Raw genomic sequence first — 27,262 nt, 5'->3', positions numbered from 1 at the left:
CCCCTCGAAGAACAAGTTACTCTCTTACCTGGTAACGTTCTTTCGATGGGATGGTCCGACAACATATTCCATATCGCTCCCTCCCTGCCTTCCCCACTACAGAATTTCTTATGCGATTGCAGCTTACGTTTCCGCAAGGCTTTGTGTGTCAGACTGGCAGAAGACTGGTGCCACGCGTTCTGGGAAAAAACTACAACTGAGGCTACGGGCGTCGTGCGTCCTACTTATAACATCCAGTGACGTCGGCCGTCGGAAGAGGTCCTCCAGGGCAGCGTATCAACTTCATCAACGCAGGATGCAGACACCGAAGATTTTCCAAAGCAGCACAGCTGTGGTGATTACATGTCAGATATGGAATTCGTCGTCGGACCATCCCATCGAAAGAACGTTACCAGGTAAGAGAGGAACTTGTTCTTCTCATTAGCTCTGGCAATCCAGAGTTAGATTGCATATCACGCAATTACTTCTAGTTTGTAGGCTAGCAACCTAACACACAACATTGTTAATTTTTAATGCAATGATCCACAACTATTTTCCACTGTATATGGGATGTTCATGCATGGTGTCACTCTTGCTGTCTGCTCACACCAATGCTGATATTGTATGATAACATTAACAGTAATACACAATTCCATATGTTAAAAAAAAAAAAATGTTGTTCTCTTCTGTCTGTTCAACCCCCGCATTTCCTGCATATCTGACTGCTACTGGGGTATGTGAACCATTTTAAAATGTTTATATTTTCGTGAAAAAATTATTATTTTTTCTTTTTTCTCTTATGACCATGTTTTTCAAATTTCATTGTACCTCTCATGTATTGGGGTACATATCGCAATGTAATGTTTCATTAATTGAATTCATCTAGTCAGCCTTGAAATCGACGGAAGTCGAAACACGTGTCGGCTGACACGTTGTGCAATAAACAATTAGTGACAATTGATCTTGATTGTATCTACATTTGATCATGTTTTGAACTTAAACAGTACTATTTTCATTTAAGGGGGGAGCGCGCAGAGCGTGACATATCCAAAACAGAAGGATGGAATGTTGGCATGGGTAGGGCCCGGGTTAAACAACATTGGTTAATCTATGCGAAGCCTAGCATTTGGACACTGCACGTAATCCTTGAGGGGGAATTGTAGAATTGTGGTGAGGGCTGTGGAGTCCAACATGTCGGGTGGATATTGTTGGACATTATGTTTGGGAAGGATATTGTTGGTTTATACTCTTATGGTATTAAAAGAATATAAGTATTAGCTTTCCTTATAATCTGGCGGGGTAAACTGAGGTTCCTTAGTCGATAGAAGTCTGTTTTCTGAAGATACCTTCTACTATACAAGTGTTGTGGGGTTCGAGAAATTAGTTGCGCTATTGCACCTGCTCATTTCTTTCTTCTACGCAATTCTTTTGTTGGAGGTCAATGTTGGGGGTGAGACTGATACCGATGAAGGAAGGGTGAGGGTAGAATATGCTTGGAGTCTCTCTGGGTAGGAATGCATATTGCTATTTGGATGGGTCTGAATGCTGAATGTCTTGGGATGAATGGTAGTATTCGTTAGTGATAATACTGTGTTTAGATAGGATGTTTTTAATACTGTGTTTAGATAGGATGTTTTGTTGCTGATATATTGTACTTCATTTTTTTTATTTAGTATCTGATAGGGGGGAATGTACTCTTGTATATCGGTTGGGCATGGGATCTGATGGTTGCGGTTTAGTAGTAGAGGTTAGTATTTCAAACTTTTTCTATTTAAATGGCTTAGGGTTGTTATGTCTGAGTTTTGTGTGTCATTTGTGTGGGGGGTATTTCTGATGTTCTAAGCCAATTATATTTAGAATTTTTTACTTTTGAATATAGGGGTGCTGGATCTCTAAGTCTTAGTTTCTTTGCGGATGATATGGTTGATCTTGTTGTTTTGTTACTATAAATGATGGAGTCCTTGAATTTCATGACATGAACGTTAAAGGGCTGAACTGCTCCAAGAAGGGGAAAAATATTATGGTAAGGTTACAACGTGAGAACGCCAATTTTATCTTCCTGCAAGAAAAACATTTGACGGAACATCCAGAAATATTTTATGGTCCTAAGTTTATGAAGGACCTGTTGAACTGCTATTCAGGAAGATCGAGGGGACTGGGTTTGCTGATTCGTAAAAAAAACTGGATATGACAGTTGAAAATGTAGTCATGGATGATGGTTGGTTTATCCTGGTAGATGTTCGGCATGAAGGGAAGGCGATGGGATCTGTTTATAGTCCATGTACTAATGGCACTGGTTTTTCAAAAGTACAGACGGATTCCTTGAAAAATATTAATGGTGACACGATTGTTCTTGGGGGTGATTTTAACTGTGTTTTAGATGCCTCTTTAAACCCCAGAGTGTAGGTTTGCAGGCCTCAGATTGAGTTGTGCTTTCCATGATTTTCTAGATACATTTGCTCTGGTGGATAGTTGGAGGTTGTTCCATCCCACTGAAATGGATTTCTCATTTTACTCTCCAGTTTACAATTCTTATTCGAGGCTGGATTATTTGCTAGTTTCTGATAGATTGGTCATTGAAGTAACTGGAGTGGATATGGGGGAAAGAAGTCTTTCCGTCCACTCGTGGTGAAATTGAGTATAGGTCAGAGAATAGGTAGATTGGCCAGTGTTAAATAGAGACTCAAAACATTTGTTTTGAAGGATGAGAAAATAGGTGAGGTTATTAATACTTCCATAGATAACTGTTTTCAGGATGATTTGGAGCTGGGGATGGTCTGTTGGTGTTGGATGCTTTTAAAGCAACAATTCGACGGGAATTGATTAACTGGACATCCAGAATGAAGGAGGGGGAGAGAAAAGGGGTAAAGATCTAGAATTAGAACTTAAATGTTACAACAGAAGTATGCATTGTCTAGTAAGAGACATAGGTGATAGGTTCAAGTTGGATGCTGCAAAGGGTAAGTTGAAAGAGGCACTAGATGAACAAGTCGAGAGAGGGTTATATTTTATGAAGCAGGAGTTTTGGGAAGAAGGGGATAGGGGAGGACGCCCCCTGGCAAACAAGTTGCAGAGTTTATCTGAAAGAACATTTATTCATAACATTATATATGAGATGGGGGTATACAGATTAAAAGTAATGACTTTTGTGAATTCTTTAGATCCTTCTATGCTTCTCTGTACTCAGATGCTTCAAGCAGTGATGAGTTGAAGTTAGGTAATTTCTTTGCAAAGATAGAAGTCCCCAGTCTGTCTGATGAGGGGAGAGAGGCCTTAGATGCTTGGATTTGTGAAAATGAAGTGAGTGAGGCTATTCGACAACTTAACGTAGGTAAATCTCGGGGATTAGATAGATTACCAGTTGAATTTTCTAAAACCTTTAGTACGGCTTTAGTTCCTAGATTGTGTGCCTTATATAATCAGTTTCTTTCAGATGGGAGGTTATGCCCTTCTATGCGGAAAGCAGTTATTACACTGATTCCCAAGCACGGAAAAGATGCTACCAAATGTGGTAATTATCGACCTATCTCTCTATTAAATGTGGATATGAACATTTTTGCAAAAGTCATGGCTATTAGGTTGCAGAAATATATGGGATATTTGCAAGTAGGTTTCCTGGACAAAAGGTATGACTATGATACTATTGGAATTTTGCTGAATATAATTGGTTTATCTGGCGCAAAGACGGAGGAAATTCTGCTCATCTTCTTTGATGCCGAAAAGGCATTTGATTGTGTCAACTGGTCATGTTTGAATTATAAGTTACTTAAGATTTGTTTTGGCCCACAATTTTTGAATGCGATAGGTGCCTTACAATACATTTTGGCTAAACTATGGGTCAATGATGTTATGTCTCAATCTTTCAAACTGTTTAGAGGAACCAGACAAGGCTGCCCACGTTCACCCTTCTTGTTCAATTTAGCCCTTGAGCCATTGCTGACATATATTAGGCAGGAACGGAACATATGTGGGTGGAAGTTAAGGGATAGCAAGATTAACAATTCTAGCGTATGCTGATGATCTAACGGTGGTAACAAATCTGGCTGAAGGGGGAACTTTACTTAGGAATATGTTACAAGAGGTGGGGGGAGTTAACAGGCTATTAAGTAAATTGGAGAAAAACTGGGTTTTCCACTGAAAATGAACCCATTAAGTAGAAGGTTGTTGGATTGGGATTGTCAGTGGGCAGATGTCTCTGTATAGTTGTTAGGTGTTTATTTGATGCGTGAAATTAGGACAGTGGAATATAATGTGGACAAATTAAAGGAAACATTAAGGGACATATGTAGATGGATAGATTGAGTTTTGGGCAAAAATCAATGCCATTAAAATGTTACTCCCGAAGGTTTTCTATTGCATACAATCTCTTCCTCTAAAATTTACAAAGAAGGTGCTCAATCGCATTGATAGGAGTTTTATGGATTTTTGTGTTGAGTGGATAAAAGGCAGAGAATTCTGCGATTTATCATGGTATGTAATGTTAAGGATGGGGGTTTGGTTATCCGGTTTTGGAGAATTATTATAAGGGATTCCTACTAAAAAAGGCTTTTTATTTTAGGGAGGGTGGGGGTTTAGATCCTTTTTGGCTTCTGATGGAGAGAGAGAAGTTGAATCCCTTCCCCATAGATTGCTTGAATTCTTATGGGAGGTTACGAAATTCTGGGGTTAAGTTGGAGGCGTTGGTGGCTACAAAGTCTCCTTTAGTTTCATGGATCCAGGGGTGCGGTCAGAAGTTATATTTTTATGATTCCGCTTCTATTTGGTTGAATATGGGTTTGCCGATTGGGAACAAAATGCTACATTGGATGGGTTGGGCTAATAAGAGTATTTTGAAGATGGAGGATTTGTGGAAGGAGGGTAGAAAAGTTACTGTTGAGGAGTTGGTGAATCACTATGTTTTGAGCAATAGAGAGATTAAGATATTGGACCATTTGATGTTAGAGCGGCAACAGTTGTTAAGTGAACCGCTAAATGACAGACCCCAAGTGTACAAGTTGTTTGGTGCTCTTCCAACCGTAGTTTCTACATATATCAAATTGATGCCTATGCAGGAATGTATGCTGGTTTCTTGGGAGAAGTTGCAATTGGAGTGGGTCTCGGAGTTGGGAAGGGATTTGTCAGAGTGTGTGGGATAATACTTGGAAGGTGACGGTGAGAGCCAAAATGGATTTGAATTTGAGATATATTCACCAACGAATCTTAAGTCACTTATATTGGACGCCAGTAAAAATGAGAGAGAGAGAGAGGGGGGGGGGGGTGGTTCGGCGGATACGAATTTGTGTTGGGGGTGCAACCGTTGAAAAGTGACTTATTTGCATATGCTTTGGGAGTGTGATAGGGTAGGGTGCTCAACTTCTGGAGGGATGTATTGGATCAAATAGATCTGATGGTGGGCGGGTAATTTCCTTGAACTTTCCTGTGTGTAGTCTTCCTCTCAGTTGAAGGTAGAAGTGTGGAAATTTGTGATGCATCTGGCTGGATTGACAGGGCACTGTGAATGGCGATAAAGCATATTAAGAAAGTGTGGAAATCAAGGAAGAAACTACACACTGATAGCTGGGTAATAGACATGCATATACTTTCAAGGTATGAGATGTCTCGAGCATCTCGACTTCATCGGGAGATTGAGTATTGTGAGAAATGGGATTCTTTTAACAATTTATTTGGATAAGGTTTGGATTCGTTTTTGGATATTGTAACGCTATAGGGATTGGTTGGGTGTTGATGTTTGGTTTTGTTGTGTATTGGTTGTTGTGATGTCTAGTATTTGAATTTGACGTATGGGGGTGGGATCTTTGGAGAGAAATTATAGTTAAATTGAATGTTACTTTTTTAAGGAAAAGGTTATATAAATTGTTTTTGTTGGCTCTCACTTGTATGTTTCAATGTAATTCTTGGTATAAAATTAAATAAAGTTGATTAAAAAAAATTACAACAATATTGGTAACTCAACTGCCACTCATGACCCAAATAATCCACCCTTGTTATTCAATATAATGGAAGTGATAGACCCGAAAACCCAAGCAATAGCTGCCACGAATGATAACCAAAAGGCCTTTGAATCTGTCTAGTGGCGATATATGCATGGTGTAGATATGTGACTAAAGTTGGCAATATGTCAGCCATGTTCACTATAGCAAGAGACAACAGACAAGGCTGTCCGTTGTCCCCCATTATTCGCCTATAGTAATTGAGACCGTAGTAGACCTTGTGTGACCAACACTTACGCAGAGGGATCAGGATGGAAGGCACGCCGGAGGTGTTAGCCCTTTATGCAGACAATGCCATATTATACATCAGGAACCCTCATATTCACTTAGCACCGGTCATGCAAGATGTTCTTGATTTTGGGGAGTGGTCGAAGTGTGTGAAAAGAAGTAGGGGAACTATATTCCCCGCTGGCCCACACCCGCTCCTCACAAACCCAATCACCACACACCCTCCCCTGCACAATACAAACCCATTCGGTACATGGAGATAGTAGTCACTAGACAGTCTACAATGCTATTGAACCGGAATTATGCAAACTACATGGCAGGCCTGGAACCGAGGCTTGGGCGCAGCGGCCATTGACCATTGCAGGAAGGATTATGCACTGGTGAAGATGGATGTACTCCTGAAGCTAAACTATCTCTTTCAAAATACACCAGTTTCGGCCTGGTAGTAGCCTTCTTTAAAGACTTGGGTACTGTGATTAACAGATTTGTCTGGAATTTGAGAGCGGTGTGACTGAAATGGGTCATACTAACTCAGCCACATGAGAAGGGAAGGTTTGCAGCCCCCGATTACAGGCTATACTGGTTAGTAGCACAGGCGCAATTTGTGCCATTCTGGTTTGCGGAGGGCTCGCTCATTCCACATGTCAGGATAGAAGAATACTCTGCAGGTGATCAGGATATTAGGTCTCTAGTTGATCTGTTTGCGGATAGCTGCCTGTTCAATCCAGCGAATGTGACTGCCTTGGCCTGGAAACTGTGGAAAATGTTACGAGTGTCTACCATAGTGACTTCCTGCTCTGGAACTGTATACCAACGCTGCCTACAGTGGATACTGCCACCAGGCGAACTTGGCTACAGAGTGGGTTCAGTACCTTGGGAAATATGTACCAAGAGGGAAGTGTTAAAGTTGCTGACGATATCCCAGCACACTCACAACACAAGTCTTTGCAATGTTTACAATACTATGGCATGCACAAAGCATTTCAATTATTGTGGCCTGAGTTTCCTGTTGAACTTGAAGGAGATACTGAGTTGGGGTACATTATGAGTGTGCAGGGTAGTCTAGGAGTGACATCTACCTTGTACACATTGGTCCAGGGACTGAAACCAGAGTTACACACTGTTAGGGAGAATTCACATTTATGGCTAATTTCCCTCACCTAGTGAGTCCTTCAGCAGCTTTGCTGGATTTCTGGGGTTTATTTTTTCCACCTGGCAAGAGTGTGAGCCTTTTTTCCCACTCTTACATGTGTTTTGCCATGTGTATTTCTACTGTTGGTGTGATCTTGGGATCTGGAGCTACACCACTCCATGAGTCCCACTTTTTGTGTGTTACACAGCACCTTCCGTGCAGTGACACAGGGTCGTCTTTGAGACTTCCCACTGACTCAATTTTTTCTGGGGCTGACTACTGTCCCCCAGAAACAGGTAAAGTTGCCATTTACTTTATGTAGTCATTTAAACTGCAGACCCAATACCCCCCCCCCCCCCCATCTTACATGGAGTATTGGAAAGGATTAATTCCTATCCCTTTTTGGCTGTGCCTTGCTGAGCTTCATTTTGCTCTCTTAACACTAAGACTTGGCTGGCGGCAGTGGTATCTACCCTAACTTTTCTACAGCGATTATACTATATAAACGTGGTACTGTTTTGGGCTATTGTATTAGCCTCGAACTTAAACCCGCTTGACCAAATACTTTTTATTTTGGCTCCGGTAGGGTTTTATCGCCATTTCTATTTGTTAAAGTCCTTGTGTTTTACTTTGCGCGGCAAACCAGGTTTGCCGCCTTTGTACGCCGACCTTTGACGGGCTTCTGTGTAGAAGCCCTCCTTTGACGTCTGGGTGTCTAGGTGGGCGGAATGTGAGGGAAGGGTTTAGTCACTCCCTGAACAGGGTCTCCTTGGAGACCCGAGTCGCACTTTGTATCGATTGGCTGCGGTTGTTGTCCGGGCTGGACAACCCCCCTTCTGAGTGATTGACAGCCAGGCTGTGTGAATGGGGGATTTTGGCATAAAAGGCAGGACTCATGGGCTGGAAGAGTCGCCACAGGAACTGCAAAGAACCGAAGAGAAGCAGAGAAGATGGCTGCTGGAACTCCGTAGTCCCGGTGAAGCCCTGCTGCAGTCCTTCAACGACAAGAGAAGATCCAGTCCGGAGTCTTCTTCCCTTGAGCCTGGTGGGATCAACCAGCTCGCCTTCCACAGTCAGAGGATCCTCCTCTTGGTCGAAATCACTGCACACAGCCTGTAATGGTCCGGATAGCCATCTAAGGAGCCTACCTTTTATTCCCCGCGCCTCGCTGCTGCTGACCTCATCCCTGGGTAGTGCAGATCGCTCCAGACGTTGTCCTTCTTGTCCCCACGACTGAAACTCCAGGAACCGTGAGTCTGCAGGAACTACCAGGAACAACTGCTGTAGCACCAGCTTTTCTTCGTACGAATAGGGTACTGTGTCCAGCTTCGAGGAATTGGGGTGAACCCTTTCTCCTCATCCAAGGCTTACCCTTGTCTTCCTTCCCTCTTAAAATGTTTGCTTCCCCTTTGACAATATCTAAATACTCCTGGCAATCTCGAATCATGAACTGTTCTAACCTTGTGATCTTCGACAACAGGGCCCTGTCCCACTTGACACTGGCGCAGGCCTACTGACTTATCTACGTTTTAGAAAGTGTATTGATTCTATCTGCCTTGACAAAAGTATTGCCTATGATTTTTATCCCCAATTTTCTTATTTTAATTCATGTGCTAAGCGTGTTTGACTCCGGTAACATTTCTTCTCGCGGGTACGCTTTTCTTTAGTAAAACCGAACTGTCATTACTGTTAAAAAGTGATCACGTAACAACCCCCGGTAACGTCTGTGTTGCACAACACCGTTCTGTCAAATCCAAAGGTACTTACCTTGAATTGTTCTGCACAAGGGGAATTGGTTGTGTGTCGTGTATTTGAAGTGTGGTTTTAATTTAATAGAAGTGAAGTGTTTTGTGAACAGATGGTCTAAAAATAAATGTACTTTTACATTTACACCAGCGGGTCTCGGCTCTGCCACGTCCTAGCACATACCACCCTCTCATTGGGCTAAACAGTGCTATTTTCATCACCAATCGGACATGAACAATCCACATGCCGCTGCCACCAGCGGGTCTTGGAACTGCCACATCCAAGCACAGAACAGCCCTCACTGGGCTTGGTGCCCAAATCTACTGCACCTTGCAAAAACAGAACTAACTTTCGACAACCAGGCTCTAAAACGAAACCACCAAGGGGATATCAACATACACACACATCCAGGGACAGGCATGCTGACACACTAATACAGAAGACTAGAAAAGGGATAACATTATGCTGGGGGCGTGGCTACATGGCCACGTAGGAGGTGGTGCTTCCCGAGAGCTCTTGAAGATCCGGCCATTATCCTGGAAATAAAGTGCATCTAAAGCTTGCAAGGAAGCCTCACATGACACAGAAGGACGTATGAATGCATGAGGCATGCAAGCTTATGGACGTCCGTGAAACTGGGGGCAGACCGAGCAAGTTTGAAGTCTGGGGACCCTTTGTTGCGAGATCCCAAGATGGTGGCATAAGGACAAAGGGAAGCTGGGGCCGAGCGACGTGAGCGGCGAGCTTTCTCCCAGCTGACTGGACTGCCATGAGGAGAACAGCGAAGCTGGAGCCCTGAGCAGTGCGGCCGCGTGAGTGAGCCCCTGTGCGACCTGCAGAGAGGGCCGAAGAAACGGAGTCGAGATAAGAAGTGGAAGGAGAGCCTTGAGAGAGCGCGAGTCGAGCTGTCCGCACAACGGATCCATGTGTATGAGGTCCGTAGCACTTCCATACACGGGGGGGGGGGGCTGCGGGCATTGAGCAAATGAAAGTGACAAGAGATGCAGAGTGAACGGCAGCCGAAGTGAAGGCGCTGTGTGAAGTGGAACGGAAAGCGGAATGGATACATTGAATGCGCCAACAAAAGAGATACTGTATCAGGCGGAGAGCGGACCTGTACAGCGCGAGCTGCAGCAGTGAAATAGATGAACGCGAGGAAATAAGCTGATTGCATGTGCAACGAGTCCAATTGATAACATATTGGGAACCTTGCCGTGCTGCTAGCACAAGATACGAGAGTGAAATTGGTACCGGCAAATGGTGGCAGGCGCACTGAAAGGGGAGCGAGATACGCTCACGGAGTATGGACATGCTGGGATTGCAAGAAAGGGCATCTACAGCAACTTGAGCAGCAGGAATACGTGGGGCCGGAGTGCGGAAGGTAACCCCCTGGGAATCCTTATTTGGTCAGATATGGACAAATATGAAGTAGCAGGCTGATCACGGACACCACACAGCCTAAGGCCAGTAGACTGGGAGCCTTGCCATACTGCCTGCGCAACAATATGCAGGCAAATTATAATTGAACACACAGCTGTAGGCGCATTGACAAATGTGCGGGTTATGCTCATAAGATCTAAACACACAAAGGTGCATTGCAGAATGCCAGAAGCTGGGTAGCAGGACCACACAGCACCTGTGTGGAGAAACTAACCTCTTGAGGATCCGGATCTACGCCGCCGACGGACAAATGTGAGGAGGCAGGTTGGTACGGACGCAACGCAGAAGCAGATCATAATACGTGGCGTGCACATAGTCACGGAAAGAGCCAGAGCAACGAACTGCCACTGAAACCCGAGTGAGCTGGGTCCTGATATTTTGGGCGACTTGGCATACCCGAATAGAGAACTGTACGTGGTGGGCCCATGCCCCTGAGGCATTAAGATGTCCAACAAGCCCCTTAGACAAAAAGGCAAACAGCCTATATTGGACAGTTTTGCTAAAACACCACCAGGCGCAGAAGGGGCCAGGAAGGAAAACAAGACCCCTGTAGGCGGGCCAGATGTAATGGGCAACACGGAGGTCTTGGCGGCGATAGCAGATCTAAAAGTGGCCTGGGAGACCAAACTGGGCCTGGCAATAAATGAACTGAAAGCAGCCCTAGAATTGAAAGTCGGAGAAGTGAAGGAGGATGTGAACCTAGTACGACAAGACGTACGAACGCTGGCTGAGCGCACGGGAACCTCGAAAAAGAGGTAGCCCGAACACGGCAGCCTGTGTGGCCCACAAGTCGGGAATTCACGCCCTAGTGCAATGTGTAGGCAACCTGGAAAACAGGGCGGAGAAGGCAGAGGGACGCGCCCGGAGGAACAATGTCCGCTTTGTCGGATTGCCAGAAGGAGCTGAGGGTACGAATCCTGTGGAATACATTGAGTCCATGCTATTGCGTCCATGCTATTGCAGGAGATACCTGGAGGAACCCTGTCCCAGGGGTTCGCGGTGGAGAGCGTGCACAGGGCTTTGATGAGGAAGCCGCTGCCAGGAAACCACCCCAGGCCAGTGATTGCTAAGATCCTAAACTACCGAGACTGAGAAAGGATCCTCGAACATTTTAGGAAGGGTGGCACGATCCAGAGGGGGGCAGCGAGCATAACGGCATACCCGGATTACACCCTGCAGGTACAGCGCAGCCGCATGAACTTTGGGTCAGTGAAGAGATGATTGCGGGAAGCAGGCAATAAATACATGTTGCTCTACCCAGAGAAATTAAAAGTATTCCACAAGAGCAGGATCTGATTTTTCGACACCCCAGAGGATGCCATGGGATGGTTGGATGCGCAGGACAGCCCCCAGGAACCGGGGGTCCAGGAAGATGAAGACAGAGATAAGTAATAAGCGTCTGGAGTGCCTTATGTGCTGCAGCTGATGACAATAGGACTTGAATATAGCACTGCATATAACTGGGGGGAAGTTGGCTTGAAGACACAGTTATAGTATGATCCGGTAGCACTGCAAAACCTTGATATTAGATAAGAGTTATACGGAGCATGACCTTGCACCCTCACAACTGGAAGTTTAGTTAGGTCACTGGTAGCCCGGTGACACCCTGCTGGGTTCTGGGCCTGGGATTCCGAGGGCAGAACCAAACGCGGGAGGGCCTGAGATCCAGAGATGGAGCTGGGCATTTGTTGGGGTTGTAGTCCAGGTTGGGGGGGGAGTGTAGGGAGGGTGTGCAGTGGTTTGTTATAGTTGGGGAGGGTGGCAAATTGGGGTGCAAGCCTACACCCGAGCAAAACGATATGAACCATGGGAGACCTTAAGATAGTTACATGGAATGTTAGGGGCTTTGATGAGGAAATGAAAAGAAACAAGGTTATACTGTACCTGCGCAGGCAGAAAGTAGACATAGCTTTGTTACAAGAAACTCACCTAACGCGTGAAAAACTGGAAGTGCTACAGAAGAAGTGGAAAGGGACGGTAGTAGGGGCAGCATACTCGGCCTATGCTAGACGGGTTATTACATGGGTGGCCCTGCATGTCCCGTTCCAGCAACAGCAGGGCTCAGAGGGACTGTGCCCCATACTTTCTACAAGAAATGATATGGTTGCCTTAATTGGAGTTAGAAGGTCGCCCGAATGCAGGGCATTCGGCAGCAGAGTCAGATGGCAGGATGGTGGTCATGAAAGGGCTGGTGGAAAACAGATATGTATTGTAAATACTTATGCCCCGAACCAGGACACGGCTACGTACTTTAGGACCCTGTATGGTAAACTCAGCGATTTTGTGGGAGAGGCAGTACTATGGGGGGGGATTTCAAGTGTGTGTTAAACCCCAAAATAGACAGATCGGACACTAAGGTAGACAGACTCAGTCCGGCTGCAAAGACATTGCAATCATTATTGGCAGACTTTGGTCTAGACGATGCATGGAGGGCACACCATCCACAAGATAGACAATATTCACACTATGCGGCCCCTCAAGGCCTACATACTAGGCTAGACTATGTGTTTGTCAGCCATGAACTAGAGACTGAAATAACGAACACGGAATATAAAGCGAGGGTCCTCTCAGACCACTCGCCGCTGATGTTAGTATGGCAATACCCACCCCCGAGGGGAAGGATGCCCACATGGCACTTGCGAGCCGAGGCGCTGAAAAATAACGTGTTCAGGGAAGATTTGCGAGAAGCAATAATTTGTTATTTTGAGATCAACACTGGCAGTGTTAAGACAGCGGCCACCCTCTGGGAAGCTTTCAAGGTGGTGGTGAGGGGTATTGCCATAGCCAAGTCTAGGGAACTGCAGAATGGGATCCTGATTGAATTGCAGCAGGCCGAAAAGGAAATAGAAATAGTGGCAGGAAGGGGTACTACTACTAAGGAAGACATGGAGAGGGTCCTGGGCCTGCAACAAAAATGTGCTGTATACTGGGAACGATTGTGCAATCTCAATTATAAAAAATATATAGAGAGACAACAAGCAGGAGGGGACAAACCGGGGAGAGTCCTAGCATGGCTATATAAAATGAGACCCCTAGGCCCCCAATTAGAACGATACTAAGAGAAGACCGGAGAATAACTGACACGCAAGAAGAGGTCAATCAGGAATTCGCAGAGTATTATAAGTGCCTGTACGGGGATGAGACTAGGAGCAGTAGTGAAGAGATAAGAGACACATTGGAAGATATCGAGCTACCCCAGATAAGTGCAGAAGAGAGAGAGGAACTAGATGCCCTGATTACCCTAGAAGAATTGGAAGAGGTGGTGAGGCAACTGCCCACGTGCAAAACCCCGGGAACTGATGGCCTCCGGAGCGAATTATACGAAGCTTATAAAACAGAGGTACTACCCCCACTACTGGAGATGCTGAATGAAGCTTATGAAGCTGGGCAATTACCGGAATCCCTACGGGAAGCGGTCATTATACCACTTCCCAAACCCAATAAGCCGGGTAGCGACTGTGGTTCCTATAGGCCTTTGTCGATGTTAAATCGGGACAGCAAAATCCTTACAGCGGTTCTAGCAAATAGTCTGAAGGTGGTTATTAACAAGCTAATACACCCAGACCAAACAGGATATGTCCCGAATAGAAACATTTCATATAACCTGAGGCGACTCCACCGGGTCATTGAACAAGCCGATGGAGATATAGGCGAGATGGCGATATCATCGCTAGATGCGATCAAGGCATTTGACTCGGTCAAATGGCCCTGGTTAACTGCGGCCATAGCCAATTATAGCATGGTACCGGGATATTTACAATGGGTCAAACTGCTGTACAGTGCACCACTTGCGAGAGTGAAGACAGGGGCTGTGGTTTCTGAAAGATGACAACTGAGCAGAGGTACCAGACAGGGTTGCCCATGGTCCCCCTAGGTGTATATCCTGGCATTAGAACCCCAGGCGATTTATTTAAGGCAGCAATATGATACAATAGGAATTGTCATTGGAGAGATACCACATCTAATTTCATTGTATGCAGATGATATGTTAATATATTTGCGTTACCCAGAAGAGAACCTCCAATATATTTTAGAAGTGATGGAGAGGTTTGCACAATTATCAGGCATAGCAGTGAATCCAAGCAAGTCCTGCATGTTCCCGTGGGGCAGGTACAGAGGGCTCCTGTTGGAGCATTTGCCGGTTCTACAGATACAGTGGGAGGTTAACCCATTCAGATATTTGGGGGTAGATATATATCACACAGTAGACGCCGAACACAAGCATAACATGGAGAGAGCAGTTAAGAAATTGGAAAATAGCATGATGTTTTGGGCGAAGCTCCCCCTGGCAATGATGGGAAGAGGGACGATGCTCAAGATAGTGGCGTTGCCCAGATTGCTGCATTGCTTCGCAAACATCCCATATTTAATACCTGGGAATTTTTTTATTAGGCTGAATAGCATATGCAGGGAATTCTTGTGGCACAGGATGAGGAACAGGGTAGCCCTGTGGAAATCACAAAATCCATATGAGAAGGGGGCATTCAATTACCGAACTGGGAAGTTTACTACATAGCAAGCCAACTACAATACATAGCCAAATGGCTCTCAGATGAGTCTACCCTAGAACACGGGTTGTTTCAGAGGGACTGTGCCCCATACTTTCTACAAGAAATGATATGGTTGCCTTAATTGGAGTTAGAAGGTCGCCCGAGGATGATGAGCCTGGGTTGGATGATGTGGCGAAGAGCGTGCAGGTTAATGGAAAAGCCATCCCCATGCTCCCCACAGATCCCATTGGTCACAGTGGTAGGAAGCGAAAAGCAACTAAGGTTAATGATTAGGAAGCACTGGGAACCCGTGGGGATAGAAACGATGGGGGATGTGTGGCAGGAGGGGAAGATACTGGATTTTGGGGAGCTGGTGGAGCAAGCGGGGCTGCAGGTGGGGCAATATATTACGTATCATGGGGTGGTGCAACAAATTAAAAGATACCTGGTGTGAAGTGGTGCTGGCGGAAGACCCAGATAATGCTATAGACACGATATATGACATAGCAGAAGGGGGACATAAAACGTCTAGACTGTATGAGATGTTAATGTCCCAAGTGGGCAAAGAGGTGGTGCAACTCAGACTGGATTGGGAAGAAGAAGTAGGGGCCCGATGAGCGATGGGATGTGGGATGTGGGAAAGAGCACAAGGATACCATAAAAAAGTATCAAGAAATTCTAGGCTACAATAGATGCAACTGTATAGAACTCACAGGGCATAACTGACGCCTCAGAAGATAGCCAAATTAAAAAATGCTGGACGTCAGGCGTGCCCTAAATGTAATGAAGAAAATGCGGGAATGGTGCATATGTTTTGGGCGTGACCACTGATAGAAAGATATTGGGGAGAAATAGCGCAAAAATTGGAAGACAAGGGGATCCATATGAAGGTGGATATGGCGTGGGCCTGCCTGATAGGAGGTTTCCCCAAGACCACGTAAGCTTGAACATGTAAGCAATCTTAAAGACCTAGCGTATGTCCTAGCAAAGAGAAGGATTGCGATGGGCTGGAAGGCATGCCATAGACTGAAAATGGAGACATGGTGGAAAGATCTGCAAAAGTGGGCAGAGGCAGAAACTGTGGTATGGCAGGAAGCGTGTACAGGGGAGGTAGATTAAGAAGCTGGAACCCTAACGAGCTGGAGGAAATTCATTGCTGAATTATTTGGGCCTTCGTTTGAGGATAGAGACTCATCGAGTTCTGTCGAAGAGGAATCCCTACCGCAAGAGGAAGAGACTGGAAACAAGGAGGAGTAGGCTGGGGAGGGAAGAGGAAATACAGTGGGCAGGATCAAGGCGATATAAACATATATATGATTGACATTATGCATTCACTGTATGTTTGGTTTGAGTTCTTGTTTGTTTTGAATAAAATAAATAAAACTGTTTTAAAAAAAAAATTATGCTGTTCCTTCTATTTTATGCCACCACATCTTGGTCTGCTGGCCAGGCAAATTAGGCCATCTACAGTCAAGCTTCGCCAAGCCAGATAACTTACTAATACCAAATCACAAGCCTAAAATGCAATTAAAAGGTGACAAACGGTTGTCAGGGTGAGGTGCAAAAGTCAACCACAAAAAAATGATTCCAATTTAAAGTGGGCAATATTTATGAACTGGGCCTGGCATAACTAGCAGAATTGTATATAGCCAAGCAACCATTCACAAAGTAAAAATGACCAGGACCCATCAAAATCATGCATCTTAACATACAGTATCAAATAACACCACCATACACAGTGGTTGGGATATTTGTGAGCCCAGTGAAAACCGAGGAGCCCTTGGCCTAAGCCATAGACACCACTTAAGGACATAAAAATCACAAAATCCTGAAGAACACAACATGCATCACAAACGCACAAGTGGAAATTGCGTTACAAAAGTGAAAGTAAACCTCTAATAATGCTAAATAAGAGTGAACGTCAACATTCATTCATGTAAGAATGTCACTTAATAAGCAAAAGCTCTCAAAGTTGTAAAAGGAACTGGGTGAAGGAGGCGTCCAAACCTATACCGGAAGATGCCTATAAAAGAAGTGGAAATCATCTTGGGGCTTAAACCCTCACGATGCCAGGGAGATAGCCGCCCAGCGACATCATCAAGGATGGAGTTAAAGAATTAGCACCATTCATCACTGCGCTGATCCATTCATCCTTTAATGGCTGCTCTGTCCCAAACAACCTCAAAGAGGTCTGGTTTATGCCTCTCCTCAAAAAACCTAACCTTGACCCTAACGTATCTACTAATTACAGACCCATAACAGTCTAGTTTCTCCTAAAAATACTCGATAGAGCAGCCGATCTTCAAATTCAAAAACATCTGGAAGATAATAACCTTCTAGGCCTTCGACAGCCTGGTTTCAGACCGAGGCCCGGCACAGAAACTGCCTTACTGGACCTAAGCACCCAAAGAGATGAAGCCAAAGACAAGGGTAACCTGGCTATCCTTCTATTGCTGGACCCATCAGCAGCATTTTATCTCGTCGACCATCAGATCTTGACCAAGCATCTATCCATGGCTGCTGCCTTCTCTCCCAACGCCGCTAACTGGATCCGATCCTTCTGGTCTAACAAAACCACTAGGGTTTTTTCTCCCACAGCGTCGGCTCAACCAGTACCTATCCACTGTGGAGTCCCACAGGGATCCTGTGCATCACCCACGCTTTAAAATATCTTCACTAAACTCCTCTTTGATCGTCTTGATAACATGGGTGTCACTTACACGAATTACGCGGATGACACCCAGGTCCTCATTACACTCACTGTGAACTACGACAAAGACTCCAAAATACTACATGAGGTCTACCTGGAAATACAGGCTTGGATGGCAGCCCACAGCCTCTATTTAAATGACAAGATGGAACTTCTCATCGTTGGCTCTCTAGCATGTCTGAATAGACTTGACCCTCGCTACAAAACTTTCAACATTGATGGCGACATCAAATTCGCTAAGGAAGTAAAAACCCTAAGCGTTTACTTAGATTCCACCCTCTCCCTCAACAAACAAGTTAATGCTACAGCCTCTACTACAGCATACACCAACAAACTAATCAATGCGTGCAAACCCTTCTTGTCCACTAAGCAGTCATTGACCAGAGCCTTGATCCTATTCAATATAGATTATTTTAACACCTTACTCTTTGGCATTACTGAGCGTAATCTGAACAGATTACAAATTCTGCAGAAAAATGCCATAAAATCTGCCCTTAATATTCCCTGTTCAAATCATATTTCTGCCATCAGATGGGACACACACTGGCTTCCATTATGAGAATTATGTAATACAATAAAGAGCAAGATGATACGTGTTGTTTACTTGCCTCCAACCCCCTTACACAGGAACTCTAAGGTTTTCCAGCATCACTAGTCCTGAAAAAATGGACCGTCTGCTATAACTAATTTACACAAATGTCTGACAAGTCTGACAAGTTTATTATTCTAATAATTCAAACTGAATTTAAACAAAAAACACTGAGGAGATTGTTCCTCAGCTTCATGTAACAGCATTGTTGTCATGTCGACCAACATGGTCCTTATGCTCCTGCCGTTTCTCCTTGTAACTGTACCTGTAACAATTAAATTATGCTCAAGCGCCCAGATACCTCAAGGTTAGGTGCGCTCTAGAAATAAAATGCTAAACTCAAGAACGTCCATTAATGCTGCTGTGCCCTCAGTTAAATCGGGGACGAATAGCGTTTTAGTGAAAGGCTGTTCATTCCTATGGATACAGTGTAAACAACTTGGGTGCACCCGTCGCAAAAGGTTTCAAAGAGCATAAACATCAGCTCTCATTTGACCTCGCCCTCCCCACATTGTGCATGTGATTAGATCACATATTATCCGATTCAGGGTGGTGCACATCGGCCACAGTGTCAAAAATAATGCCCTTATACTGATTGTATTCTACCTCCTCAGTTTCCCCTCCTAATTCCCGTTATCCCCAAGTGTGTTACGTTTTCAAAAACATTCCATAAACCTCCTATCCCCCTCTTAATATGCCCACACCAATTAAAATAATCACATAAGAATATTATACAACCTGCAAAGAAAAAAACATATACAACATAACATATATATTACACATTGTCTGTGGTGTTGCATCTGTATGTGGAGAGAAAAAGACATCCATGCAAACAATTGCAAATCCACTATTATAAAAAAAGGTATTGGAATGAGCGTCAATATAATAAAAAAGTAACAGCATTAATCGATTAAGTTTAATGGCAACGGGCAAGTGAACATGGTGCACAAACATAAATCAATAGGAACTTAACGCATGAAGAAACTCATAGCGGGTCAACAATTGGGTCAGGAAAACTTTAATAGGACAATGGGAACGTACTGTAATATGCAACTTTATTCTGTGTCAATACTTATGTCTGCTTTATGAGAATGTGGAGCAGTGCTGGCTGCCTTCCGAACATCAGATAGGTGGACCTAATAACACCACTCCTTAACCTTAACTGTAAAAGGCATAGAAAACACTAGGCCCCTAGAACCTCTGCTGGTTCCAGATGTGGACAAGGTTTTTGCACATAACTGTCCTGTGGGAACAATTTAGCGATGACAAATTCAGTTGATCAGCCACCGATGTTACTGCAGCATCTTCTAGGAGCAATCTGTTGAGAGGTAACTTCAATGCATTTGGTAAATTCGCGCAAATACCCATGAAACTCCTGCTGCCCTGTGAGCATTTGCTGCTCTGCGTGGGGGGCCTTTGCCTGAGGTATAGAGTGTTTTAGATGAGATGAGAGTAAAAAGTGGTCAGTCCACGAGAGAGAAGTGGTGAGAGGGTTTGAGAGGGGGATGTCTGAAAAGATAGAACATCCAAATTATAACCGGCAGAGTGTGTCGGGCCAGTGGGCAGAATGAAAAGAGAGTTGCAGAGAAGCCCAGAGGATGGATTAGAAGCATCCAGGTGGATGTTGAGTACTCCAAGGGAAGTTGAGAAGTAGAGGCATGGAGAGATGAGGAGAGGTCAGCCCATTCAGAGAGGAAGAGGGTGACCTGGCCAGGTGGCCTGTAGATGGTGGCCACATTTAGGGAGAGGCCAGGAGAGGTAGAGAGCCTCTAAATGAGATTAGGGATGACAGAGGCCGGGACCCAATCCGGAAAGATCAGGGCTACTCCCCACCCAGGATGGTTGGTTCTGGGTTTGGAGAGGATCTTGTAGCTGACAGGGAGGAGAGTGTTAAAACGTGTGACAGAACTGGCCATAAACCATGTTTCAGTGAGAGCAAAGACATCTAGGTCGAGGTCTTTGAGGAGGTGATAGATGTCATAGGAGTGTTTGACAGCATAACGAGAGTTGAGTGTAGCGACGTGGAGCAGGTTGCCACATTTGAAGACTTCAGTGTAAGGGTACAGGCTTGAGGTACATCCCGCGGAGGTAGTAGAGGGGCAAGAGGGTGAGCAGAGGAGGAAGGAAAAAGTTATTTACCTGTAACTGTTGTTCTTCAGCTTGGGTCTGGCATGGATTCACATTCTCATGAATATTCCCCGTCGTCAGGAAGGGAATCCTCCGTAAAAGAAAAAATCAGTTTCAGTTTTGTTTCTGAACTGTCTTTCTACTAATAACCAATCACTGGTCTCTGGGTCATACTGCCCCCAGCCAATGACTGCCCTCTACCAGAGCCCCTCCTCTAGCAGCCATCTTCAGATTTGGTAGCACGTAAAACGGCAGTAGGACCAAGAGAAGAGCCGCAGAGGGGTGGGAGGGAGAGTTTGCATGTGAATCCGTGCCAGACCCATGCTGGAGAACAACAGTTATAGGTAAGTAACATGTTCCTTCTCCAGCATGGGGTCTGGCATGGATCCAGATGCTCATGAATGCAAAAATACATAGCAGTACACACATGCACAACCACGGTAGGTGGCAAGGCTCAACATTAAGCATTACAACAACTCAACATTAAGCATCTCTTACATCCTCACCGGGCTCACCTTCAAACGAACAGGTTGTGCAGCACTGCCTGGCCGACTCTGGACTCCTCCCTGGAATCCCGGTCGACGCAGTAGAATCTCATGAAGGTGTGCGTCAACCTCCACGTAGCAGCCCTGCAGATGTCGAGCAGGGGCACACCAGACAGGAACGACATAGTAGCAGCGATCGCTCTGGTTGAATTGGCTCTCGGACGGCCGGGCAACGGTCTGTTTGCCAACCGGTGACAGTGCATGATGCAGCCGGAGAGCCATCTGGAAATGGAAGCCTTGGAGAGGGCCTTCCCTTGGTTCACAGCGCCAAAGTTCACAAACAGCTGTGATATCTTCTGAAAACTATTCAGCGCTCTAGCTACATCCAGCGAATGCAAAGTCCTCTCAGCCGGCGACGAAGGCGACGGGGGAAAAAACAGGTAACACCAAGGGCTTGTTGAGATGGAAGCCCATCGGTACGGCATGAAGGAGGGGTGCGTCCTCAGCACTACTTCCGTCTCATGAAATGTCAGGTATGGAGGTTTACAAGAGAGGCCCTGGATCTCTCCCACTCGTCGTGCGGAGGTGATGGCCACAAGAAACGCTGTCTTTAAAGATAGGAACTTCATTCGAGCCTTTGCATTCGGCGCAGCTGGAGCACCCATGAGCCTGGTGAGCACCACATTGAGCTCCTACGCCGGGGCCAGAGCCTTCACCAGTGGGAACAAGCGGAACAGTCCTTTAATGAACTCCTTCACCAGGGGGTGCGACCGCCCCTGAATTCTGGTGTAGCGGGAGATAGCTGCCAGAGGAATTTTGATGGATGCATGCGCCAGCCCCGCCTTGGCCAGCGACAGCAAGTACAGCAGCACTTGAGGGGCCGTAATCCTTAGAGGGCTGATCCTCTGTGCATGGCAACAGACAGAGAACATCTTCCATTTATTCCATAGCACTTAAGAGGACAAGGATGCCCTGGCAAGTACCTCCTTGCAGTCCGCTGGGATATCATAGCTTCCAAACTCTAGCGCTGCAGGAGCCAGGCCTGCAGGTTCAGCGATCCTGGTTTGTGATGCAGGATCGCGCCTCCTGTCCGTCGGTAGCCTGACAGACGGGGGGGGGGTGACACGCTGACATGTCCAGAAGGTCTGGGAACCACATCTGCCTCGGCCACGCTGGTGCGACAAGGATTATTCTGCACCAGGGCCGTCTGAGTTGACTGATGAGTCGCAGAAGCAACGGCAACAGTGGGAACACAGAGGAACAGGCCATTCCATGGGAAGGAGAATGCATCGCCCATGCTCCCCAGCTGGGGAAACCTGCTGGAGAACCTCCGGCACTTAGTGCTCATCGCCGTCGCGAACAGATCTATCTGGGGATTGCCCCATTGTCGGAATATGAGATCCACTTGATGCTGCCGGAGCTCCCACTTGTGGCACGAGTGCAGCTCCCTGCTGAGTGAGTTGGCGACGTTGTTCTTGGCTCCTGCCAGGTGGAAGGGTACCAGGACCATTCCGTGGGTGACGGCCCAGTGCCACAGGTCCTGCGCTTCCTTGCATAGAGCTGGGAATTTGGTGCCCCCCTGCTTCCAGATGTAGAACATTGTGGTAGTGTTGTCGGTGAAGACTCGTACCACTTTGCCCTTGAGGGACGGGAGGAAGGACCTGAGGGCCCAGAACACGGCCCAGAGCTTCGGGACGTTGATGTGTAGAGACCTCTCCTCCGGGAGCCAAAAGCCTCTTGCGTGGAGATCTCCGGTGTGCGGGCCCCATCCATCCAGTGAGGTGTCCGTTGTCACAGTTTCCAGATGCGCCGGGGTCTGGAATTACATGCCCACCGTGAGATGCGCGCAGGTACCCCACCACTGGATGACCTGCCGGAAAGTCTCGTTGAGGGAGATCCGGTCTTCAAAACATCCCGTCACTTGTACCAAACAGGCGTCGACGAACTCCTGCAGCAGCCGCATCTGCAAACTGCACAGTCGCACGAGGTAGATGCATGACGACATCATGCCGAGCAGGGACCTGATGGACCTCACCCTGGCAAGCTCTGTGGTCAACAGCCGTTGTACCTTGCCCAGGATGGCCTTCATCCTCTCCTCCGACGGTGATGGCAGCCGTGCCAGGGTGTTGAGTCTGGCTGCCAAGAACAGGGCGTCATGTGACGGCACCAAGCAGGACTTTGCAAAGTTTATCGAGAACCCCAGTTCCGTGAGAGGCAGACTGTACCCGCTGTGTGGTCAACGGAGAGTCTCTTGATTTCGCTCGGATGAGCCAATCGTCCAGATAGGGGTAGATGTGGATCCCCTGCAGGCGCAGCCGCGCTGCCACTGGGGCCAGGCACTTGGTGAAGACCCTTGGCGCTGACTTCAAACTGAAGGGCAGTGCCTTGAACTGATAGTGCCGCCCTTGGACCATGAAGCACAGAAACATTAGATGTCCTTTGTGTATGGGGATGTGGAAGTAGGCATCCTCCAAGTCCAGCGACGACATGAAGTCGCCTTCCTCCAGTTGTCCCAGCATGTGCTGGAGGGTGACCATCCAGAACTTCTGGGATTTTATGAATTTGTTGAGGCGGCGGAGGTCTAGAACGGGTTGTCAGCCGGCGGTCTTCTTTCGGACACGGAAGTACCCTGAGTGCACTCCGGAGCCTCTTTGGGATAAGTTCTATCGTGCCCTTCTTCAGCATTGCTCGTACCTCCAGAAGCAGCTGTGGAATGTGGTTTTCCTTCTTGGCCACTGGTGGAAAATGAGGACACTTCTTTAGGAACTCCAGAATGTGCCCCCAGGCCAGGGCATCCAACACCCAACGGTCGGTGGAGATGGACCTCCACAGGCTGACAAAGTTCGCCAGCCGGCCTACCACCGGGGTGCTCAGGTGGGGGCCTGACATCACGGCCGGTTCAGTCTTGCTTCGCCGAGACCTTGCCACCTTGGGCCCCTTGGCGACGAAGACTGTGTCCAACGGCCGTGTTGCGGCCTCTGTAGGCTTCCTGCGTCAAAGAGCGGGCCGCCTGGCGGTACGAAGAGGGGCTGCCGCCGAATCCTTTGGAGGCACCCTGAGACTTGCCTCCAGAGGTCCGAAAGGACTGCCAGCCCTCCTGGAGAGAGCCCAAGGCCCGGGCCGTCTCAGTGTCCGCCTTGATGGCCTGCAGTGACTCATCCACTGCCTTGCCAAATAGGTTGTTCCCGTCAAAGGGCATGTCCAGTACCCTGGTCTGCATGTCATGATGGAAGTCGGTGGCCCTGAGCCAACCGTGCTGGTGAAGGCAAATGCTGCTGCCCATCTGGCGAAACACAGTGTCAGCGATGTCCGTGGCCACTGTGATGGTGTGGTCCGAAGCCACCTCGCCTTCCTGCAGGATTTCAAGGGCTTCCGCCCTCTTGTCGTCTGGGAGGAAGTCCAGGAGGGGCGCAATCTTAAACCACAGCTCCCTGTCGTAGCAGGCCACGATCACGAGGGCGTTGGCCACCTTGATGGTCGTCCCATGGCGTCCAGCTTCTTCCCCTCGCCGTCCGGTAGAAACATGGAAGTTGATGCCGTCGCCTCTGCCGATTTCTTCTTGGCTGCCGCGGAGACCACCAAATCCAGGGACGGCTGTGCCCTGAGGCACATAGGCGCGGAGTCTGGGACCCAGTACTACTTCTCGTACCGGTCCCTCTTCGCAGGGGCCGTGGATAGGTTCTTCAGAAGGAACAGTCCTTCATCCAGGATGTCGTCCAGTAACAGGACTGAGAGGACGGTCTTCCTCTTGGCCTCCCATCGTTGGTAGAGGAACCCCTCCTCCTGCTCTTCGAGGCATACATGGGAAAGCTCTGATGCCCTGGCGATCATGGCGTGAAAGGAGCCAATTCCATTGGGAGGGGAAGCCCGGGGAGGGGGTGATGGGAGATCTGTCATGTCGTCACCCCCATCGTCCGTCCCCATTGTCTCAAGTCAGTTTCATCCCTCGGTGGGGGGCGATGGAGGTGAAGGATGGAAGGGTTGGGGAGGATAGACTCACCTCTGCTTGGGAGGACTCTTCCCCCCCCCCCCCCCCGACGGTCCGGGTGCCGCTGGATCCTCCACCGAAGGCAAGGGTAGCCTCGTCCTTATCTCGGTGCACAGGGTCTGCAGTGCCAGCAAAATGTCATCCTACCTGTCCATCGGCAGTGGCATCGTTTGCGATGGGAGCTCCGGCAGCAGCGTGGTGTCCGGTTCCTCATGATCTGCCATTCTTTGTCAGCTCCACCGTCGCTCTCTACGTCCGCCTCGTCGGGATCCTTCCCCCCCGCTGGCTCACTCCTCAAACCTCTTGTCCAGGGTTGCCTTGACGATATACAGTTCTTCCTCGGAAGAGGTATCCGAGTCTGTTAGGGCTACCTCACCCCCCAACCTCTTTCTCATCTCGGGGTTTCACGGGAGTCTTTTCGATAGGCTGGAAAAACTATTCCCTCGGTGATGGCAGGGAAACTCTAGGCCTGGAAGTTGTCTCCACTGCAGTCACCTCCGCAGGCTTCGCCAGGGCCGCCACGACTCCCTCCATCGAGGCCTTAGCCGGGTGAATCTGGGACTTCACAATCTAGGGCGCGTCGGAGGCCTTCACCGTGGGGGGAGGGGCCCCGCCTCGCTCCCCCTTGGCTTTCTAAGGACTCCCAACACTTGAACGTGCGGTAAAAATCTGAAGATGGCGGCTAGAGGAGGGGCTTAGGTAGAGGGCAGTCATTTGGCTGGGGGCAGTATGACCCAGAGACCAGTGATTGTTTATTAGTAGAAAGACAGTTCAGAAACAACAAAACAAACTGATTTTTTCTTTTACCGAGGATTCCCATCTGGCGACGGGGAATATTCATGAGCATGTGAATCCATGCCAGACCCCGTGCTGGAGAGGATGAGGGTGCCACAGTGGTGGCAGAAGGAGTAGCAGGTTTACTTTGATGGGTAAATCTTCTGTGAACTGAACCAAATGAACTGCACCAGAGAATCACTGCATGCCCATAACTTTACCTAATAATCAACTTTCCTTTGTGCAGGATTGTGTTGCAGCTGTGTCAACCATAAAAATAAATGATTTGTTGCTCATCCCCGCACCTACTAGGGGTTCCTCTTCCGGGTCGGTTTCAACTGATAGGACTGGGCACGTCAGGGCTCTTTTTGGGCTGTCCTAATCGGGATGTGTGTTTTCACCCTGGGAATACAAAAGGGTTACCGCCCACCACACTTGTCCCAGTGTATGATGTCACTGTGCTGTGAGGCAAAGCCTTTTTGTTCCATCTTTGTGGGGCTGGCTGTTGGGTCTGCTGCTGTGCATACACTGGTACATTATTGGGTGTTGAAGGATGCATCTGCTGGGGAACCGGGGCTTGATATTGAAACTGGGGTGGTTGTAACTGCTAGGGTAATTGCACAGGCATTGTGCCAAACAAAATGCTTGGGGGGCATAGTCCCGTACAGCTGCTGATATGGACTAGCGCTGCCGGTCCACTAGGAAACGTTCCGGGATTTTATGCATAAGCTTGTCTGCCTGTATAGTCTCAGCAAGCGAGGGCAGAGCCTTAATAAAATAGTTTCTGTCCATGTGTGGCCAGGGCACATACTGTGCTCTGCCATGTCCTTCATGTAACAACGGAAACTGTGTTCCCACCTGCTTTGATTGCAACTTCCCTCCTCGCTTCCCTTTTACTACTGCCATACAACCTGGTCGTAGTCTTAATCTTGGGCTCCACAAACTCTCCACTCTTGGCGTCACTCTAGCCAGCACCCCATCTCCCTGTTCCTCATCTGTCCCCCACTCTTCCTCCTCCGGTATCAACATCTGATCAGATAGATTCATAATCTAGACTGTATGTTGTCACCCGCCCCTATACCCTTCATCATTACGACCACAATCCCTTGTTTCCACTTGTACATCTCTAAACGCAGTACTGTCAATTCTAAAAGGAATATTGCTCGCTCTCCATTTGTTGATATCGATGTGTGCTATCCGTCCTGCACCCCTCTCCTGCGTTACTTGCGCGAGATCTGCTTCTGCGCTTCACAGCACAGTTTCTAAATCTCTTTGTGGCCTATTTTCTGTTTCTATCACTAATGGGTTGTGCGCAGCACTTGCTACTGGGGGCTGCAGGACATTTTCATAAGTTGGTGGCGCCCATGGTCGGAGGGTTACATGGGGCACATACTCGGGGTTGGTATACCTTGCAGCTACTTGCATGGGGTAACACCCCTGTGAGTGTGGCGGGCTGTGGGTGTTTGCTGGACATTTGTGGTATACAAGGAACGGGAATGACACAAGGCACTTGTATTACTATTTCTCCCCTGTTTAAATCCTCGGGATCATCTTCCAAATCCTCTAAATCCTCACAATTTCCCT

General features: G+C 47.3%; 1 protein-coding gene across 9 annotated transcripts in view; it reads right to left on the bottom strand.

Moving 5' to 3' along the window:
• The window catches only part of EYA3 (EYA transcriptional coactivator and phosphatase 3), a 2,553,793-nt gene that overhangs the window by 1,325,478 nt on the left and 1,201,053 nt on the right, over nt 1-27,262 (bottom strand). The gene's annotated exons all lie outside the window — the stretch shown is intronic.

Source organism: Ambystoma mexicanum, chromosome 11 (assembly GCF_040938575.1).
Source record: "Ambystoma mexicanum isolate Mex_15411 chromosome 11, UKY_AmexF1_1, whole genome shotgun sequence".
Lineage (NCBI taxonomy): Eukaryota > Metazoa > Chordata > Amphibia > Caudata > Ambystomatidae > Ambystoma > Ambystoma mexicanum.
Note: the sequence above shows the minus strand (reverse complement) of the source record. Positions and strands in the feature narration are given on the sequence as shown.